The sequence below is a fragment of the Nilaparvata lugens genome, chromosome 1 (assembly GCF_014356525.2).
Source record: "Nilaparvata lugens isolate BPH chromosome 1, ASM1435652v1, whole genome shotgun sequence".
Classification (NCBI taxonomy): Eukaryota; Metazoa; Arthropoda; class Insecta; order Hemiptera; family Delphacidae; genus Nilaparvata; species Nilaparvata lugens.
Window position 1 is genome coordinate 40,010,461 of NC_052504.1, and position 23,168 is coordinate 40,033,628.

At 34.1% G+C, this 23,168-nt stretch overlaps 1 protein-coding gene across 3 annotated transcripts in view; it reads right to left on the reverse strand.

Moving 5' to 3' along the window:
* LOC111051941 (sphingomyelin phosphodiesterase) overlaps nucleotides 1-23,168 on the reverse strand; it is an 89,837-nt gene that overhangs the window by 66,372 nt on the left and 297 nt on the right. The window lies entirely within an intron of this gene.

Sequence of the window (23,168 nt, forward strand, 5' to 3'; positions counted from 1 at the left end):
TTCGTAGTTGTCGGGACCAGCGTTACTACGAATTATAGAGGGTGACGAATTATCGAGGTTAGAGGTATGGAGGAGGAGAAGGAGACGGGGTAGGAGGAGAAGGAGGCTATATTATGGATGACTAGCATGTAACCCGTGCTTCGCAAGGGTCTCTTTTAAAACTTGACGTAATGAAATATAGAAGAATTCAAAATAGGCCTATGAGAATCTTCGGTTTATTGAGAATTTATATGCTGCATTTCAAGTAAATCAGTATGACCACCTTTCAATTAAAAAAAGAAGTTGGATTCAAAATGGCGGAAAAAATTTGGGTGTGACGGAAAACCTGTTTTTCCTGTCTTTCCTGTTTTTTCATTCGAAAAGGATACCCAATCTTCTAATTTCCCTTTTAAGAGAAATCTTCTGCTGCTTCCATACAAACTGGAAGCATGACAAATAATTGAAAACTTGATGTAATCAAATCTTGAAGAATTCAAAATTGGTCTATAACCACCCTCGGTTAAGCAAGAATCTATATGCAAAATTTCAAGTTAATCAGTCCAGTAGTTCTGACGTGATAATGCATCAAACATAATTTCCCTATACTTTACACCTGTATAGGCTACGTTTATAATCCAGTTCTTTCCTTTATGTAGTATAGAAGATGATACATAGATGGATGATCATTGTTATTTTACAAAAAGATAGAATAAGTTGAATAGTTTCCCTTTCAGAGGGAGTTTTGACAACCCACAAAACTCATTTTTCATTTGAAGATATAACGAAAAGGTGCATATGACCTTATTTTTTTTTTTGCTCAGCTTGCCAAAATACCCCTCATTCCAATATTAAAATTTTCGACTGACTGTACAGTGATTACACATTCTCTCAGGGCTCGAATGATTTTGAAATTTCAATTAAATAAAAATGGAAGAATAAAATTTCTTTATGTAAATAGCAACACCTTCATTCAAAAACATATTAACTGCATGCGTTTTTATATTGCCGATACAGCATTGATCAAACTGTAGACGTTTATTTAGCACTTTGCCTCAAAAATTGTTCTAGCTGAAAAATTAATAATATTCATGCCACGTGTAGGCCTAAACATTGAATCAGGAAAACGAAGTTTCAAAACTATGTTTTTCAGGTAGAAAGCATTATAGAAACTGATGTTCCTTTTTTAATTTCGACCATATGATTTGGTGATTTTTTAATGAAATCGAATGTACCATTAATTAAATTTAAACTTTAATTCTGAAAAATCTAGAAGGAAAATTAAAATTTGGGCTTCCAGGTGCACAAGATTGATATTTTTAGAATCTATGTGCAAAATTTGGAGATCTAAATCATTCCCGTTTTTCCGGTGTGCAATCCACAAGTTGACATGTTTTGATGCGAACAAACGAACACACGAACAAACGCAACCTTACTCTCTCTTATTATATAGATGAAGGAAATATTCGAATTATAAAATACTAAATATTTTATGAGCAATCATAGATATTATGGATTAAAATGGAAAATAATATGGAAAACTTTAAATCTAAAAATTTCAAAAAAATATTGTAATATATTTTAAATGAAAATAAAAAGAGTTCAGAAACATTTACAGATTCTTGGATAGTCTACCTATTCATCTTTTTTCGTTTGATTTCGAAGTTTTGATTTAATGGGTTTAATTTCCGGTAGACTAGCGCATAAAATGACTCATAACTAACATTCACAGACTGATAAACGAATTCTTCATGCTGACGTCTACTGTACTTAATGTTACTGATTACTTTGTTAATACACAATAATTTTGTCTAGCAGTCTATGTAATTTCCGGTTGATGACCTCATGTATGTAGAATTAGTTAGCGATAGCTAATCGATATGTCATTATTAATTATAATACTGTTATTATCTTCCCTTCCAGGGTGTATAAGAAATTCCCGAATATACGAATTATTTAAAAAATGCGAGAGTTTTTGCAGACGAATTATTATAGAATTATAATAGAGGTTGAAGATAAGACAGCGCCCGATTTTCCTACGAAATATCGAGGGGACCGAAATATTACATTGCCTTCCCACAAATGTTAGAGGATTACGAATTATAGAGGTCCGAGTAATCGAGCTTCTGCCTCTTCCATTTAAAGTTAGAGCAAGTGTCCTTCCTTCAAGAATCAAGTCCTGCCTTCGACAAGTTGCTACAACTGAGTCAGAATTCAGCGGTGTGCAGGTGAAGAGGACAAACACGTTTCGCTGTTTTTCAACAGAAAAATTGAAAGTTTGTAGCAGAAAATTTAAAATGATCTTCAGGAACACCTTTAGAATAGTTGTCATAGGCCTACCCCAGACCAAAAGGAACTGGTATATTGCAGTCGGTTGAAGCAATTGTAACCCTGAATTTCTTTATTATGTGAGATGTCTAAAATGTATCAGCACTATAACGAGAGGGTCTCAGTTCATCAAGTACCTATTCTGTACACAGGTCGCCTACCCGTACTAATTCTTAATCAAGTGGATGTCACCCACGATCTATCTATCTGTCTATCTACCCCCCCCCCTCTAGTACAGCCACTATCACAGTTTTCCGTCATGGCAGATTGTGGTTATGTCGGCCAAGTGTAACGTCTAGGGACTCCACACAATCCAAGACATACGCTGATACGCTAACAACAGCATCAACAACTAAAGAGCCAAATTCACCAATATCAGGAGAACTGCAGTTTTATGTATCAAATTATATCAATGTTGTGATATTGTACGTGACTTTCTTCTGTCAAGGCTCATATAGACAATATGATTAATTGAAATATGGTACTTTCTTCATTTATCCTAGTGTTTATTTCGAAATCTAATGCGCACTCATTCTCATTGAACATACGAGAAACATTATTTCTTATTATGTAGGTGATCACACGGAAGAAGCACGAGAAAACCAAATCACGAAAGGCAATAGAATACATTTTAAAGCACATTAGCAGAATCTAATTCAGCAATATAAAGCCAGTAGACAAGTTTTGAGCATCTCGGAGAAAGTGTAATTCATGGTCACGAAATTGTGGCTAGCTCAACAGTGATGAGAAGAAATGAAAGTGCTAAAGAAAATGCAAAAGACAATAAAAATGCACTGTTACAACATGTCATGAGAGTTGAGAGGGATTCGACAAATGCATAATGAATGTAGATAAATGACAACGTGTAGAGCAAGCGCTATATGAGAGTAATGTAATGAGTTTGAGGAGCTAGTTAAGTTAAAAACTTTCACAAATAAGATTCTGTATTCTGTATTTATTCATCATGACAATAAGAGCAACCAAATCTAAAAGTACGAAAACCACATTACTGTTGTTGAAGTAACGTAACGTCAGTTATAACTGTAATCAGTCATAGTCATAATAGACTACAGTATATCATATTCATGAATGTGAGATCAAATATATTGAAAAGTTGTATTTAATTCGCCTTTATTATCAATTCGAGTAGCAAAGTTTTTGTGCTGGTTGAAGAGTTAGAACGTTATGGTTAATTTCCATGGAACTGCTATATTGCAGTCGGTTGAAGCAATTGTAACCCTGAATTTCTTTATTATGTGAGATGTCTAAAATGTATCAGCACTATAACGAGAGGGTCTCAGTTCATCAAGTACCTATTCTGTACACAGGTCGCCTACCCGTACTAATTCTTAATCAAGTGGATGTCACCCACGATCTATCTATCTGTCTATCTACCCCCCCCCTCTAGTACAGCCACTATCACAGTTTTCCGTCATGGCTGATTGTGGTTATGTCGGCCAAGTGTAACGTCTAGGGACTCCACACAATCCAAGACATACGCTGACACGCTGACAACAGCATCAACAACTAAAGAGCCAAATTCACCAATATCAGGAGAACTGCAGTTTTATGTATCAAATTATATCAATGTTGTGATATTGTACGTGACTTTCTTCTGTCAAGGCTCATATAGACAATATGATTAATTGAAATATGGTACTTTCTTCATTTATCCTAGTGTTTATTTCGAAATCTAATGCGCACTCATTCTCATTGAACATACGAGAAACATTATTTCTTATTATGTAGGTGATCACACGGAAGAAGCACGAGAAAACCAAATCACGAAAGGCAATAGAATACATTTTAAAGCACATTAGCAGAATCTAATTCAGCAATATAAAGCCAGTAGACAAGTTTTGAGCATCTCGGAGAAAGTGTAATTCATGGTCACGAAATTGTGGCTAGCTCAACAGTGATGAGAAGAAATGAAAGTGCTAAAGAAAATGCAAAAGACAATAAAAATGCACTGTTACAACATGTCATGAGAGTTGAGAGGGATTCGACAAATGCATAATGAATGTAGATAAATGACAACGTGTAGAGCAAGCGCTATATGAGAGTAATGTAATGAGTTTGAGGAGCTAGTTAAGTTAAAAACTTTCACAAATAAGATTCTGTATTCTGTATTTATTCATCATGACAATAAGAGCAACCAAATCTAAAAGTACGAAAACCACATTACTGTTGTTGAAGTAACGTAACGTCAGTTATAACTGTAATCAGTCATAGTCATAATAGACTACAGTATATCATATTCATGAATGTGAGATCAAATATATTGAAAAGTTGTATTTAATTCGCCTTTATTATCAATTCGAGTAGCAAAGTTTTTGTGCTGGTTGAAGAGTTAGAACGTTATGGTTAATTTCCATGGAACTACAATTATTGAAGGGATGACAATCTTGGAAACAATTTTGGAAAGCTCCGACTGAATTCATGATAGAATGAATGGGCCATTCAACATTCAACGACATCTCAAGTCATCCAGAGAGAATAACCTCCATAGCCTGTGACCCGTAATTTTGCCGAAAAGAATGAACAGTTCCTACCGTTAACATGTTCCGGCCAAGATATATTCGTTTTTTTAACAGTTAGCGGTTTAAAGTTCCGTATTGAAAAAACAAATAAAATGTTAAATTAAATTAATGTAACTGATGTTACACGAAGTAAGTTTCTGACGTATAATGTACCCACCAAGCCAATTTGTTATTGAAACTTCTATATTTTTTATCAATTTCAGATATGAAATCAAATTGAACGTGGATAGAAATACAGTAGAACATCTATAATTCGTAGTTGTCGGGACCAGCGTTACTACGAATTATAGAGGGTGACGAATTATCGAGGTTAGAGGTATGGAGGAGGAGAAGGAGACGGGGTAGGAGGAGAACGAGGCTAATTATGGATGACTAGCATGTAACCCGTGCTTCGCAAGGGTCTCTTTTAAAACTTGACGTAATGAAATATAGAAGAATTCAAAATAGGCCTATAAGAATCCTCGGTTTATTGAGAATTTATATGCTGCATTTCAAGTAAATCAGTATGACCACCTTTCAATTAAAAAAAGAAGTTGGATTCAAAATGGCGGAAAAAATTTGGGTGTGACGGAAAACCTGTTTTTTCATTCGAAAAGGATACCCAATCTTCTAATTTCCCTTTTAAGAGAAATCTTCTGCTGCTTCCATACAAACTGGAAGCATGACAAATAATTGAAAACTTGATGTAATCAAATCTTGAAGAATTCAAAATTGGTCTATAACCACCCTCGGTTAAGCAAGAATCTATATGCAAAATTTCAAGTTAATCAGTCCAGTAGTTCTGACGTGATAATGCATCAAACATAATTTCCCTATACTTTACACCTGTATAGGCTACGTTTATAATCCAGTTCTTTCCTTTATTATACCGGGTGATTACAAATGAAATAGACAACTTCAATAGCCTGTACAAAATTAAACTGGTGTATTTCAACATAGTAAAAGATATAGGTTTGTAGGGAATTCCTTAAAGTTTATGTTGGTAGAACTGTTGCTGGCTATTGTTGGCTGCTCCGTGTTACAACAGCCAGTTTAGTTTAGCAATATGGCCGCTACTCAAGTGGAGAAAGCTTATTGTGTTCTTGAATTAGCCAAAACAAACTCTGTTACTGTTGTGCAGCGTCATTTCAGAACAAAATACGGTAAACCACCACCAACAAGGCAATCAATTTATGACTGGTATGAACGTTTTGAAAGCAGTGGATGTGTGTGTAAGAAGAAGAGTACTGGAAGACCTTCTGTTACAGAAGAAAAAATTGATAGTGTTCGTGATGTTTTTGTACGAAGTCCAGGAAAATCGACTAGATCAGCGAGTTTAGAATTCCTCAACCTACTGTGTGGAAAATTCTGCGGAAACGTTTGAAAATGACACCTTATAAATTGCAGTTAGTACAAAGTTTAAATGACAATGATAAAGTTGTACGTAAAAATTTTTGTCAAGAGATGCAACATTGTCTTGAAAATGACGACACATTGTTTAATCGCCTAATTTTCAGTGATGAATGCACTTTTCACATTAGTGGAAAAGTTAACAGACATAATGTACGAGTATGGGGAACAGAAAACCCAAGAGAGACTGTACAGCATATACGCGATTCTCCTAAAGTGAACGTGTTTTGCGCTTTATCTTGTGAAAAGGTTTACGGGCCTTTCTTCTTCCAAGAACCATCAGTAACCGGAAGAATTTATCTGGACATGTTAACCGAATGGTTAATGCCTCAACTCCATGAAGATAGTTGTAACTTCATTTTTGTACAAGATGGAGCTCCGCCTCACTGGTACTCAGACGTCAGAGGGTATCTGGATGAACATCTTCCTAGACGATAGATCGGCCGTGCAAGTGAGGAAAACTTTGTGTTTCAGCCGTGGCCACCTCGTAGTCCGGACCTAACGCCCTGCGACTTTTTCTTGTGGGGCTATGTAAAAGACAGAGTTTTCGTACCACCGCTTCCTGTTGATATCGATGATCTTAAACAACGAATCACAAATGCTCTTGCTACAGTTAACCGTGAGATTCTTAGTCGTGTGTGGTCAGAATTTGACTACCGTGTTGATATCTGTCGTGTTGCAAATGATGCACACATTGAACATCTGTAAATTTTCAATAAAAACTTCAAGAATTCTTCTATGTAATCATGTAAGTAATGATCTAAACTTTTAAATAATAAATTCTCTACAAGCTATACAAACTGTCTATTTCATTTGTAATCACCCTGTAGTATAGAAGATGATACATAGATGGATGATCATTGTTATTTTACAAAAAGATAGAATAAGTTGAATAGTTTCCCTTTCAGAGGGAGTTTTGACAACCCACAAAACTCATTTTTCATTTGAAGATATAACGAAAAGGTGCATATGACCTTATTTTTTTGCTCAGCTTGCCAAAATACCCCTCATTCCAATATTAAAATTTTCGACTGACTGTACAGTGATTACACATTCTCTCAGGGCTCGAATGATTTTGAAATTTCAATTAAATAAAAATGGAAGAATATAATTTCTTTATGTAAATAACAACACCTTCATTCAAAGACATATTAACTGCATGCGTTTTCATATTGCCGATACAGCATTGATGAAACTGTAGACGTTTATTTAGCACTTTGCCTCAAAAATTGTTCTAGCTGAAAAATTAATAATCCATGCCACGTGTAGGCCTAAACATTGAATCAGGAAAACGAAGTTTCAAAACTATGTTTTTCAGGTAGAAAGCATTATAGAAACTGATGTTCCTTTTTTAATTTCGACCATATGATTTGGTGATTTTTTAATGAAATCGAATGTACCATTAATGAAATTTAAACTTTAATTCTGAAAAATCTAGAAGGAAAATTAAAATTTGGGCTTCCAGGTGCACGAGATTGATATTTTTAGAATCTATGTGCAAAATTTGGAGATCTAAATCATTCCCGTTTTTCCGGTATGCAATCCACAAGTTGACATGTTTTGATGCGAACAAACGAACACACGAACAAACGCAACCCTACTCTCTCTTATTATATAGATGAAGGAAATATTCGAATTATAAAATACTAAATATTTTATGAGCAATCATAGATATTATGGATTAAAATGGAAAATAATATGGAAAACTTTAAATCTAAAAATTTCAAAAAATATTGTAATATATTTTAAATGTAAAATAAAAAGAGTTCAGAAACATTTACAGATTCTTGGATAGTCTACCTATTCATCTTTTTTCGTTTGATTTCGAAGTTTTGATTTAATGGGTTTAATTTCCGGTAGACTAGCGCACAACATGACTCATAACTAACATTCACAGACTGATAAACGAATTCTTCATGCTGACGTCTACTGTACTTAATGTTACTGATTACTTTGTTAATACACAATAATTTTGTCTAGCAGTCTATGTAATTTCCGGTTGATGACCTCATGTATGTAGAATTAGTTAGCGATAGCTAATCGATATGTCATTATTAATTATAATACTGTTATTATCTTCCCCTTCCAGGGTGTATAAGAAATTCCCGAATATACGAATTATTTAAAAAATGCGAGAGTTTTTGCAGACGAATTATTATAGAATTATAATAGAGGTTGAAGATAAGACAGCGCCCGATTTTCCTACGAAATATCGAGGGGACCGAAATATTACATTGCCTTCCCACAAATGTTAGAGGATTACGAATTATAGAGGTCCGAGTAATCGAGCTTCTGCCTCATCCATTAGGATTATGATTTCCACTGTTGGAAACCATAATTCATTCTTTGATACCTGTATTCTGCCAATTTTACTTAATAAGCACCAAACATCAATATTGATGTTTTTGCAGCAGGCTAGAAATTTTAGCGAGAAAACAAGGCTAGTTGACAATTATTCGAAAAACTGGATGTTTTTTTGCGTTGTCAAATTGTCAACTAATAAGAATGTGACAATATAGAATTTCGTCTGCCAAAATGTGGGACAATTTTAGCCGACTGCCGGAAATGAATGTTTAGGTCTGCTGAATCGGTCGACAGCAGACGTCTCCCGCCTGGTGACCGATATTTACGCAAACTATATGATCGTAACTTTTACGCTTTGTTTAGTAGAAAATGATTGGTGTCAGCAATATTAACATCAGAGATTTTACGAAATCAAATATTTGTGACTAACTTTATTATATTATGCGTGAGAAAATTTGAAATATTTCTTGATAATACAAATTTCTAAATATTTTGTCACCTACAGCAGCAGAAGCAAGTGGGAATTGCGCACTCTTGCCAAGGATCATAACCATACCAAAAAAATAAAATAAAAAAGCGAGAATTGTAGTTGAATTTTAAATTAATTTGTAACATTATAATGCACAGCATCTGTATTAAAATTGAGCAAAATTGTAGAAAAACATTTGTAGAATTATGAATTCAAATCACAAATTGTATTGAATTTTGTTGTAATTATTTATGAATTCAAATTACAAATTGTATTGAATTTTGTTGTAATTTATGAATTCAAATTACAAATTGTATTGAATTTTGTTGTAATTTATGAATTCAAATTACAAATTGTATTGAATTTTGTTGTAATTTATGAATTCAAATTACAAATTGTATTGAATTTTGTAGTAATTTATGACGAAGGTCAATAAAAAATTATCTTATTCTATTCCAAAAGCAACATAAAAATGGAAGTAGCACAACACATAATATGGTTGTATAGCTAGGCAACAAAGTTGTGCTCCGCTAAGAAATAAAAATGTTCATCACAGCCAACCAAATACGGCTTAATATTTTAATCTACCAAATTATGACAATGATTCACGACTCTAACAAAGCAGACTCTCACACACAAGGGACTTGACAAATGAACAAGGAAGCAATACTTTGTGATCTTCATACAAGATTTGAAACAGATGACTGAACGGTGCTAGGAACTTTGGGACCAATACTAAAGGGTTCCGACATAAGAGAGGATGGGTCTTCGCAGGTAGAATCTGGTGTCTCCAACAGATGGTTAGACATTGTTCTTCAACACAAAGGCGCTGAACACATCGAATTAGTCAGTTGCAGGCCTATTCAACTTTATATAAATATTTATTCAATCTACTTATCTACTATATATTATTATTCATTTATTCCGATTTTAAAGCTGAATTATTATTTCCGCTACTTGATTAGGAAAATATGAATTTCTAGTTTTCATAAGATCAAGAAACTTAGATCTAATAACATGTTGGAAAAGAGGCCTTCTGGAGATGTCAATAGAAAATAGTCTGAGATGTCTGGAGATGAAAATAGATTGTTCATCTACTCAGTACACAGAACTATTTCTAAAAATGAATATATGAATGGTTTTCATTCAGAGAAAAAAGCGTGTGAACCTGTCGAAAGGGCCAACTATTGTTTGCTAATCACCACGCAGGTAGAGACCCCAGACCCCAGTCTCAAAATTACTCTTTTTCCTAGTTGTCCCAAAATTCCTGGACCCAAAGTTCCGGTCACCGACTGAACACAAGCACTGAAATTTTTATTGTATTATACGCGAAAACTCACCTGTAGTGAAAAAGGAAGTGAAAAGCTGGAATCCCACCATAGAAACCAATAAGCTACAGGCAGAAGCTTATTTCGCCGATGATAATCAGGTTATAGGAGTAATTGGTGAAATTGAAATGGAGATAAACAATAAAGGATAATATTAGTAATTAATCATATATTTTGAGAGAAGGCAGGTTATATTATGGTTAAAGAGTAAATATTCATCTGAGTACCTTGTATGACACGCCTTCAGAACAAAACTAATACAATCGTGAAAATACATTTTTCCTACAGGTACCTTGGAAAGTGGACATTTCTGCACTGATTGCAGGCCGCAACGAATCACTTTTCCGCACTAGTGCGCAAAGTGAGTACTTTGCGTACTCCAGATTTGCAGCATGACAACGCAAAATAGTTAGTAGGTTATACGGAGCACCAATGCAGGAAATCAAAATTGAGTTGGTAACACTGACTGTGGTATAGTGAGGTGCACGTTATAATGGCAGTGGAGAACAGCGTTGCCTATTATCTGCCTTGATTAATTATATTTCTACATCGTCAAAAACAGATTTGGCTTCATTGTGGAGCTAGAAAAGGATAGTTCTACCTGCTTTGTCAAACGATAGATAAGGATAGCGGCATCAAAGTTTATCAAATACTGTCATTATAACGTGGACCTCACTATAGTCATTTCAATGCTCACATAAAATAAACCCCCTTCAAGCAGTCAATCATCAGAGAGTGGCTCAGTAGCTCAGTTAAGAGTGTACTGGACTGGTGAATGGAATATTGTCAAGGATGATGATGTTGGGAGTTCGAATCCATTCACAATCTCTTTTTTTTTGGCTGATAATTCTCTACTTCAATGAAAATTATTCATGTAATTTTGAAAAAATAAATATTTAAAACTTGAAAAATTATTAAAATTAAACATTTAAAATTGAAAAATATAAGAATTAAAAAATATAAAAATTTGAAAATTAAAAAATATAAAAATTTGAAAATTAATAAAATTACAAATTTGAAACAAAAATTAAAAAAATTGTAAATTTAAAGATTGGGAAATTTGAAAATTTACAAATTGAACATTTTTTTATTGAATTATCAATTTTAAAATTAGTTAAATTTGTTATTAATTACAAAATCATACAGACAAACATTTGATGGATTTCTGGACATTCTACCCATAATTATTCACTTTCCATATTTAATGGTAACTAGGAAAAATTGTGCGCAAAGTTCCTTTGCTGCACTCAAGAAACCATTCCGCACTCGCATACGGCTCGTGCGTAAACGTTTCTTTCGGTGCAGCAAAGTGTCACTTTGCGCACTAGTTGCACAAATAACTACTTCAGCTTCTTCCGCATGAGTATTGAAGAATTATTAGACACACGTGAGTGGCGCGACAGGCGTCATATAGGCCTACCGTAATTATGTCATAGACGTAAATCGAAATTTTCCAGCTGGGATTCCATCGGGAGTTGAAAGATTTATGGAGAGTGCTGAGGGGAGGTCAGTGCCGGGAAAGTGCATAGTAGAAAGTGAGCGACTAAGCCTAGTGACTACTGACCAGTCACCGCAAAGCAGCTTAGTCAAAAGTAACTAAACAGCTGGCACATACGTCACTGAGTGACTGAGTCACGCGATGGGTTTGAGGTCGCCGGTTAACGGGTCTCGGCCCGTGACATCTGTATTGGGCACATTCTATGTGTGCAGGTGAACACACAACACTCTTGCAAGGCAATGCTAACTAATGTTTCACCACAAATCGAATCAGTTTGTAGGATTATAATTATTGTGTTTTGAATTATTTCAATAAACTATTATTCTATAATAGGATTGGCTGATCTCCCTCCATTTCTCTGCGACGCATATTCTTCCAAGTCTAAAGAAACTGATATTCCATCGGATGATAGACTAATGAGTAACGTACCCCTGAGCTGTGATAAGTTTACAAGATTGTGACACTTGATATAATAGGGAAATTGTAGCACTTTGATAAAATTGTTGGATTTCAGATAAAATTATATTTAACAAAATGAGAAAAAATTACAATAAATATTTTGATGTGATGAAATAAACAGAAGATGACGTTAGAAAGGTCTCATCAGTTATAGGAAACTCACTCAAAATTTCCTAATTTGTGTTCAGACAATGGCTATTGTTATAAGAATAAGAGAGACTTCCAGAAAAATGCGTCTAATCACATTTTTAACATCACAATTTTTAGGAGAACTGCGAAACTTTAATAATAATTATAAGATCATGATATGTGATATGCTGAATGAGAAAGCTCCAAATTCAATACAGAGAATTGCCGTATTTTTCTGTGGTGCTAAGCTTTATTGTAGACGGAAAGGAAGTATTTCGGACGAACATCCGTACAAACGTCAATTTACTATTCATACAATTAGATAAGAAATTCATCAATGTAAATAAAATGCAAAATTAATTAATTTAGGTAATTGTCATAATGATTGACGAGAATAAACATCAAGCGTCAACGGTACTTGAATTATAATTGGTCTTCTGATATGCGTTATAATAATAGAGAGAATCGATAAACACCAAAGTTAGAATCTATCATGTAAAGCAGATTTTATTCTAAATCATTATTACAAAATTAGATTTAGTATTAAATGGAAATGTGGAGAGTTTCAGTAATAATAGAGCCTAGAACATGCCTAATCAATAATTATAAATAATTATTAATTAACTACATTAACTGTAAGTGACAAAAATATGTATTTAAAATTTACTCATACATTGAATCACAATTACAGTAGAATAATGAAAGATAATGAATACATTCCATAATTCAAGATACCACAAAGACCTTGTTGAACTAGCAAACAATATCCAGTTTTAATGAAATTAATAAAGCAGAATGTTTCTATCTTCTATGGCGACTAACGTAACGCCTTTTAACCCTGCTTGCTGCACAGTGTACAGTTATTTCTCGATTCTAGGTCAAGATCATGGCAACTAAAGCCGATGTCATATTATTCAACTCCAAGGTCTCCAGACAAGTCAATATAAATTATTAATAACTCAGGAATTACACAGCACGTCCAAAAGTGTTTCGATAGGTACCTACTTTCATAAGACAATAGTAGGTTTTCTACCTTCATTAATTTCATCAAGTATTTACAACATGATAGCAACAAATATCCGCGAAAACAGAAGGTCATAGGTTATCGAGCTTGAACTTCAATGGAGTAGTTGTCAAAACCGTATCTAATTATTAATTATTGCACGAGATCTGATCATCCGATCTATTTGTTCTTCTGGTGGAAAGGTTCAGGCCAACACTAACACATTCTATCTTTATTTTTCTAGTATTTAATTCTTTAGATGCAGGTTCAATTTTTCAAAATGTTTGGCAGAACGTCATACTTGCAAATTAAAAAACTATGCAAATTAATCAATTGCTTGAATATTATTAAAAGTACTATTGTTAAGTACTATTATTAAAAGTATTATTAAAATTATTAAAACTACTAAGATTGAATAGACTAAATTAATATTTATAGATTAAATTTATATTTTAGCTGTGTGAGCACACACGAAAGCATGCTCCTGTAAAATATTAATTTTTATTTAATTAAAGTGGATTTTTAACAACATTTTAAGTCTATTCAATTATGGAAAAGTTCCACAACATCAACATTCACGCTACAAACTTAATTAACTAACTACTAAGGTTTGTATGAAATAAGTTGAGACTTGGACCTAGCAGCATTGCCAAATTGTTTAAAATTGAACATTTGTAATTCAATCACAGAATTGTACATAAAATATATCATCCTCGATATTCTAGAAGTGCTAAAAAAGTTTCATTATTGAAGGATTAAAAGGATTTCAATGTTTCTGATTAAATTAAAAACATTGCGGAAATAAGCTTTTATTTTGAATATCTCTTCATTCATGGGATGTCGTAATAATTGGTAAGATATTTATATCAAAATAACGGGGGAGTGTCCTCTTCCTTATGGTGTCTAGATCATTTTCATCAGAAAATGTTATTTCAGTTATTTTTTAATTCATGATTATGTTCCAATGATCGTCAATATCGAGATATTTAGAGCAGAAAACATTGTTTCTAGGAACTTTGCCTGCCAGCAAAACTTACACAGTCATTTTGATTTCAATTAATTTTTCATTTATTCATTTATATGAATTATTTAGTCATCGGCTGCGTTCAAGAATCAATACGCTATGCAAAATCAGCAATGACTTGTAAAAGCAAGTACAATCCAAACTTATGAAATTGTTATTAGGACTTCCAGTGTCTCTGAGAGACAAACATGCAAACACTTGGGCCACAATAAACATCCAGGCGAACTCACTATTCAATACTCAATACACATTACTATTAAAGTAAGTTTGGATTTCCCTTGCTTATTCAACAATAAAACTCATCTCCCGGATAAATTCTAGTAAAATAGCAATTCGAACGGTTCTTAGATCACAGTTATCGTCGAGTAAAGGAAAGACTCGAATATTCCAGGAACAGGTTGACTGCAAACTAGCTTGTGATGCCTCAACTGCAACTCTCACACCAGGAGCCAGCAGCCACCATCCGGAGCAGGTTTAGTCGGCAGTAAGTGGGTTAAAAATCGGATGGCGCCAGCCACACATCATCAGCTGACAACTCCCAATATGAACCAGTCAACAAATTGAGCCCACCACCAAAAACTATCTTCTATCACTGACTTGAAACGTAGAAAGTAGATGTGAAAACGTATGACCAGTCTTGCGCTATGGTGTAGTGATGAATTATGTTGTAATTTGCACACAAATAATCAATTGCACACTCATGTAATTTACACACAAATATATTCTACCATAATTAAATTGTTTCAGATGAAATTAATGCGAATAAAATGCTGTACAATGTGTAGTGAAGAATAATTATAGAATTGAATAAATTAGTGGAACGGAGTAGCCTATATTCAGTGGAATATCTAGAGTTTTATGATAGTAAATTATGAAGGAGGTCTCAAAGTTAATCCAGTTCATTTGAGAATAATTCGTTTTCGAATTTGAAACTTCACAATAATAAAAATCGTTTACATAATATTTAAGGTGGGCTTTTCTTTTTGTCCATACTTTTAATTAGTTGGTACGGTATAGTCTATATAAAATAAGTTGGCTTATTTATATAGTCATAAAATAAGACTTGGCCCTCCAACCGAAGAAATTACAGCGTTGTCAAACTGTGAAATATTGCAACTTTCTAAAAATGTGTCATAGAATTGTTTGTAGAATATCATCCCCGATATTCCAGCAGTGCTAAAAAAGTTTCAGGGTTAAAGAATTGAAAGGAAATTCATTTTTTTATTAAATTGAAAACATTGTGAAAATATGTTCCTATTTTGGATATTACTTCTCTCAGAATTAGGGGATGTCGTAATAAGTGATATCAAAATAAGGGGGAGAATCTCCTTTCTATTGGTGTCTAAATCATTTTTATCCGACACATAGTAATTTTTTAATCAATGATAATGTTCATCAATGTCGAGACATTCCAAGTAGAAAAGTCATGAAATTTTTGACATAATAGGAACTTTTATGTTTCGAAAGATAAGTGGGTGGTGAAAGCAAGAAAGTTTTCTCAGAAATAATTGAAATTATCATTACAATTGTCGAAAGTAGTCCAAGGAACGTAGTTTGGCCTCTCAGGAGTTTCAAACTCAAGCAGAGAGGGTTAATGATGTGCCACCATTATGCTATCAATATCAGGGATCAACAAAAAGCATGAGACAGAACGTTTGAAGAATTCAGCGACTGCAAGCCACAATGATTACAATAATAATTGAAAATGACAACCTTGCCTGAATAATCCAAACAGTGTTGCATGACAGCCTTTCTCATTGCAGCCAGCTGCTTGCAGTTGAAATATTTCTGTCAAATATCCTGTAAATCGCCAGCCTTTAGCGTAAAATCAAGTAGTCAATACACAATGTATACCATGCAGCCGCTCTTCTAACTTTAAAACTTGTAATAGAGATCGAAATACGATCTTCCGACTACTTTTGGACCATTGGAAAAATAATTTCAATAATTATTTCTGAGAAACTCTCTCGCTTTCACCAACCACTAATCTTTTGAAAAAGAATCCTAGCACGTCGAAAATTTCATGTTTTCAATGTCTTGACATTGGCGAACATAATCATTAATTATTAAAAAATGACTGAGTCCGACAAAAATTATTCAGACTCCAATAGAGAGGAGTTTTTTCCCGTTATTTCCATATAAAATTCTCACTTATTACGACATCCCATAATTCTGAGAGAAGTAATATTAAAAAACAATTTCGCAATGTTTCGAATTTTATAAAAAAAAATAATTTTCTTTTAATCCTTCAACCTGAAACTTTTTCAGCATTACTGGAATATCGGGGATGATATTCTACAAACAATTCTGTGGTTAAATTAGGTGGAAATTTGAAAAATTACAGATTGGCAACGCTGTAAGGCCAACTCTCAACTTATTTATTCAAACTATAGTATTGATTCAATCAATTGAAAATATAAATATCTTTTGTAAGGTAATTATTTAAACAAAATTATACTTTGAAGACCAACAGAGCCAATTTAAATGTTTATTTCGTACACCGGTAAATCATACAGAACGGGATTGACAACTATTACATCACAGAAATGTTCTGTAATTGCGGCAATGCTATTACATAAATAATTCAAACGCATAACTTACTAATACAATTAAAAATGTATTGTTAGTTTTCATTTCAGGGATAACCAAACTCTTTCATCATAATTAGCTTAGGATTTTTCTTCTATGATCCTAGTTTGAGAATATTTCACAGAATTTGGAAATATGAAATATCAATTCATTTCATAACATTAACTTACTTGGTAACATGGAGAAAATATTATTTTATGAGAAATGTTAATAATACAAAATTGATTTCTATCAATGTTCACAAAAGGAGGGCGGATTAACAGGAAACTATTTATTATTACGATCTCTGTATACTTAGGACTGTATTTGATTTACCGTAGAAATCGAATAGTCACTATCAATGCCACAGATAATGGATTGGTAATACCAATCAGGATCTCTCATTCAAAAAAGACATAAGGATAATAATAATATAACCAATGCCAATTAGAAGTACCACAGTAATGTCTAAATACAGAGTTGGGCAGGGAGATATGGATGATTTGAAATAACAGTTACACACTCATTTTTAAACGAAATTCAAAATTTACTCTTTTAGTGTGTACCTTGGATGTTGCCATTATAAAAATTAAAGAGGAAAAAATTAGAACATTGACTATGTACGAAAAATAAGATCTGTTAAATGCTGTCCGTTTTTGGCCATTCACTCCTGTATACGTTGTGAGAAGTTGTCCATACTACTCTGAAGCATTGCACGTGAAACCGCTCGAATTTCTTGTGTTGTTTCACTCAGGGCTTCAAGGGTTCGTAGTTTGTTTACGTATACACGTGCTTTTAGATAGCCCCATAAAACTAATTATTGGCCCTTACTTTTTTTGAGAAAACGGTCGAACCGGCACTGTCAATACGGATCGTTACCTAATAATGCTGCGTGAATTTTTTCTGCCACAATTGAGAAGACGACTTATCAACGTCAATACTGTATGGTTGCAACAAGATGGGGCGACATTCCATACATCGAGAGCAGCTATGGAATTTCTAAGACAGACCTTCCCTGGACGCCTCATTTTGTTTCGTGGAGATGTGGAGTGGCCTCCTCGGTCACCGGACCTGACACCTTGTGACTATTTTTTCATGGGGCTACAGTACCTAAAAACACGTGTATACATGAACAAACCACGAACCCTTGAAGCCCTGAGTGAAACAACACAAGAAATTCGAGCGGTTTCACGTGCAATGCTTCAGTATGGACAACTTCTCACTACAGGAGTTTATGGACAAAAACGGACAGCATTTAACAAAATGTTATTTTTCGTACATACTAATCAATGTTTTTATTTTTTCCTCTTTAATTTTTATAATTGCAACATCCAAGGTACACAATAAAATAATAAATTTTGAATTTCGTTTAAAAATTATTTATATTAATTAATAAAAATTATTTCGTTTAAAATCTTCCTGCCCAACTCTGTACTATAGCCTCATAGCTACTAAGCACAGACTTGTAGCTTATAAGTGAATATACGAGTACAACCAAGTGCAATATTGGATTACAAAAAAATATTAAAAAGCAAGTATATTTTCAATTGAGATGATTGTTTTATCGAAAAACGTGTAATTAGTCTTAAAAGAAAGCAAAAGCAGCCTTGTAAAAAGTTGGCAGAGGAACATGAATCACGGAGAGAATCATGGAAACATGATAGATTTATAGAAATATTGCGTAATAGGCAAGGGTTAATTCACAATTTATTAAGGTTTGATTCTCGAAATATGAATTGTCAACGTCAATATCAACTTGTAAGATCTCAGAAAAGTTGTTTTGAATAACATAGAATTCTGGTTGTAACTAATTTTGGCATTAATTGCCAATTACAAGAATACTTGTTATCAGTACAAGAAATAATTTTCCGGTTCATTTGAACCCTATTGAGGAAACACCACAATTTGGAAAGCTTGCAAAAAATTATTGAAATGTGTATAATTGGAAACTTGAAAATAATATTTATTTTATTGCATCTTGGAGAAAGAAAGCTGATATGTGTGCGCATGGGCATTGGTGAAGGAGACTCGGTCAATGGTAAACAGTATATTCATAGGCGGTGGAAAGAGAGAGAATTCCGGGAGGGGGGGAGGGGGCGCTGGAATTCCAGCATGACAGACTCGTAGCGACGACGAGAAGTAAAAGCAAATGATTTCATTGATGACCTGGATCTGGATAGGTAGAAAGAAATTGTACCCCGAAGTTGACTCTCGCTGCAGTGTGTCAGCCAAAGAAAGATCAACATCAACGCACATCAAAACACCATGGGTTGAGCATGATGTTTGATTTCCACTGTTAATCGTCTTATCGTAAATACAAGCGGCAATCATCACTACTCCACCAACATTATCTTCTCTCCCATAAGCCCAAGCCTAAGGGTACAGACGGCTAATTGTGGTTCCAAATCTGAGCAAAGGGTTCAGGACTATGTGCTTGAAATTCTTGTGGGAGAGGGGGGGGGCTGGTTGTGACTTGTGGCTCAGCTCAAAATCTAATCTTGGAGATGAGGACCCATAAAAGGTCATCAGTGTTCAAAAAGTGACTAATGACGAAATTATTTCGTATAGGGGGGAGGTGGTTTAAGCTGAACTTTTTCTGAATTGAGGAAGCACCGCTTGGGGGGGTGCCCATGTTGACAAACAGGGATTTTATTTTTTTTTATTAAAATTACAAAATTAGAAAAGATTCATTTAAAAGTAGCGAATACATCGACCAAGGTGGGTGTTGTGATGTTTTCTGCATTGTCTATTGAGACAATAGCTGTAATAGACATTAATTCTATTTTTATTTAAATAAGAATATCGAGACGTTATGAAATACTTTTTGATGTTGGATTCACGATATCGTGATTGATTATTTTAAACGTGAATGAACGGTTAATATTACATTAGTAAACCTGTATGAGCTACCGTCTATAGAAGGCATTGACAAGACAGAGGTTCGACAACGACAACGTTGTTCTTCTATCTTTCTTCACTGCCATTATAGCGTGGACCTCACTATAGTCATGTTGCAGCGCTGAATCAGTGGTAATGGAAACGAGGCTGGGAAATAGAGTTTCCTATGACGGGAACTTGTAATAATGGAAATGGGAAATGGTCTACAACATTACAACTCGGCTGTTGCTTGCGGATTCATAGTTCACAATTGATTACTCCTCTCTTCTTCTCTTTTCATTCTAACTTCCTTGTAAATAAAGATAGAAATAAGATTCTATTTCCGAATTTGGATCCAGCACCCACAAAAACTAAGTGCGTAAGTCAGATTTGTGAAAATACCCAAAAATAAGTCACTCTTTATATTTTTATTGTGCTCAAGGTCTCTAAAGAAAGGTCTCAAGTACGGTACATTAGTGCCAAGTTAGCGTCTACGTTGTCATTGTACCCACTTTCAAGCAGTTTGCAACGAAATGGAAATAGAGGACAAAGTTGTAAAATTCCCTAGCACAGCTCGTCGTTTTGTTGTGATATTGAAAATTACCATAATATAATCTATGCTTAAAGACTAGACAACGCTGCCCGCCGTATGCCTACTTTTCTCTGCTCCGCATAATATCCCTCCACGTCGGAAGTGAGGTCTGCTAAGCTTCTCTCTAAATTTGTTGTCCTCTTATAGGCTCAACAAAGGAAATTGTAGTTCTGAACCCCTCCGTGGCTACACCACTGATATATAGATAGAAATACCTATGTTGTAGATCTTGGTCTTTTCTTTAAATATGACATTTACACCAAAAAATTTTCTCATATCGACCTCAATAGTTTAGGAGATGGAGAAAGGAAAGATTCGAGAAAGTACGGTCATCGGGCTGAAAGCCCGACTATAAATTTTAAAATTAAAAAAAAAAATATTTTTCATCTAGCCTGAATTATTTGTCATGTATATTCATTTGAGTTACAACATAAAATTGGATAAGCTGGCGAAGTTTTTCTCAGTCTTTTTTGCTTTGAAACTTTATACTGGCGATCACATCAGATGTAAAAGGCCTACTCCTCTTGATTTTAGTAAATGTCAACTAAACTGGTATTTAGCCAACTTCTAATATTTCAGTCAAACCAAGGCTCTGTTACATGAAAAGCTAATATTAGGTAGTAATTTTCCTATTCTACTGACCAGCTGACTACTATATTTTCAGTTTGTTTTTATAATAAGGTAATTTTTTGTAATATTATTAGTTGCTAATGATTATTATTGATATACCTGTAAAGCTGAGCTTACACCAACATTTTTATTTTTCTGTACTTATAGATTAAATACGGAGCTTGACAAACTCATATTTTCAATCTAAAATAATCTATAAGAACGGAAAATAAACATTTTGTTAATAAATTTGGTGTAAACGCAGCTTCATGTAATTTCAAATAAATCAAAAAGTGCGATAGGCCTATCTATATAAAAGCGAAATGGCACTCACTCACTGACTGACTCACTCACTCACTCGCAGAACTAAAAATCTACCGGACCAAAAACGTTCAAATTTGGTAGGTATGTTCAGTTGGCCCTTTAGAGGCGCACTAAGAAATCTTTTGGCAATATTTTAACTCTAAGGGTGGTTTTTAAGGGTTTAAAGTTCGTCTTTTAGCATGTATATTCTTCTTCTCCCAATCTCTTAATTATAATTGAAATTTCCATATCATATATCATATGTTACTATAGAGCTATAATCTAGATAGAGTACCTCTTCGAAACAGTTGTTAACTGCAACTAAATTAATAATTTTGTCAGGTTGGCATTAAGTTGAGTTGACTTTGTTAGGTTGGCACCAAGTTGAAGATTTAAATGCATTTATCGCGGAAAAATTGATTGGGCACTGCTACTTCAATCCTGGGAATATTATATTAATAGCCGTCAGGCTCGCCATATCCGTTTAGCCAGACGTTTAGTCTGGACCCCCGACTGGATTGTCCTAACATATGATAAAAATGCTCAAATGAAAAATGCAGGCGAGCGAAGCGAGCCTGCTGATCTCATTGTTGGACGACCCAGTTGGGGGTCCAGGGGGCGGAGCCCCCTGGCTAGACGGATATGGCGAGCGAAGCGAGCCTGACGGCTAGTAACATAATATAGGCTACAACGTAGCTCCTTAGAATGTAGGCCTATGCGCCTATGAGTTATTATGAAACTACTGTAGCCTCAGTTCAATATCAGGAGGACAACTGTCATCAACTTATTTACTAAATACGGAGCACCAGTGGCGTAACGTACACCCCCGCTGCCCCAGCGGCGCGGGGGGGCCCGGATAATATGTTGACTGATATAGGTTTTCTGAAAAAATAAAATTACCCGGTCTTGGGGGCCCGAAATGATAATTATATATTGCATACTTTAAAAAGAAAAATTAAATAATCATGGAAGTAACTTTTGATAAAAAAGCAGAAGTTTTATTGTGGAAAATGACAGGTTTCATAGAACAATGTTATCAGTCTGATTATAAATTAATATCAAGAGAATACAAGTAGAAATAGAACTCGATGAAGTTATCAGAATATTTGCATCTCAAAAAGCAAGACGACAGAATAAATCAAAAGTATAAATCCTACAACTCAAAGGTAGGCTACTATTTCTTCTGAAAATTTTTCTCAAATCAATAAAATAAATAATATAATTATTATCAATCGAACTCTAATTTAGAACCTTGAAAAATTTAAACTTCTTACTAAAACTTGAACTTCTAATAATTCATGAATCTTAAGACTAGATACTTCTTACTAACTCTAAAGGTTGGATTCTATATTTGTAGCCTAAAACATAATATTCTTGACTTGAATTGTAGAATTCAATCGAGAACAAGTTTAATTTTTTCATCTAACTTAAGCTATGTAATTCACTCATGAAAGATGTACGTAACATTAGAGTTCAATGCTTGGGATTAGGTGAGAAGGGGGCTGGAGAAAGGTGGTACGATTTTAGAAGAGGGGCCCTTAATTTTTTTTGCGGGGGGGCCCATTTGGAAACGTTACGCCACTGCGGAGCACCTTTAATTTGTACTAACCCCAACGAATAAAACCATTATATAAAAAGAGCAAACAGTTGAATAAAATTATTTCAACTTTTGTTGACTTTGAAATTGATCGGTTATAAATGTACGGACAAATATTAGGCCTATAGTAAAATACTGTAGCCTATAGGCTCTATCAAGTTACCTACTTGATAGT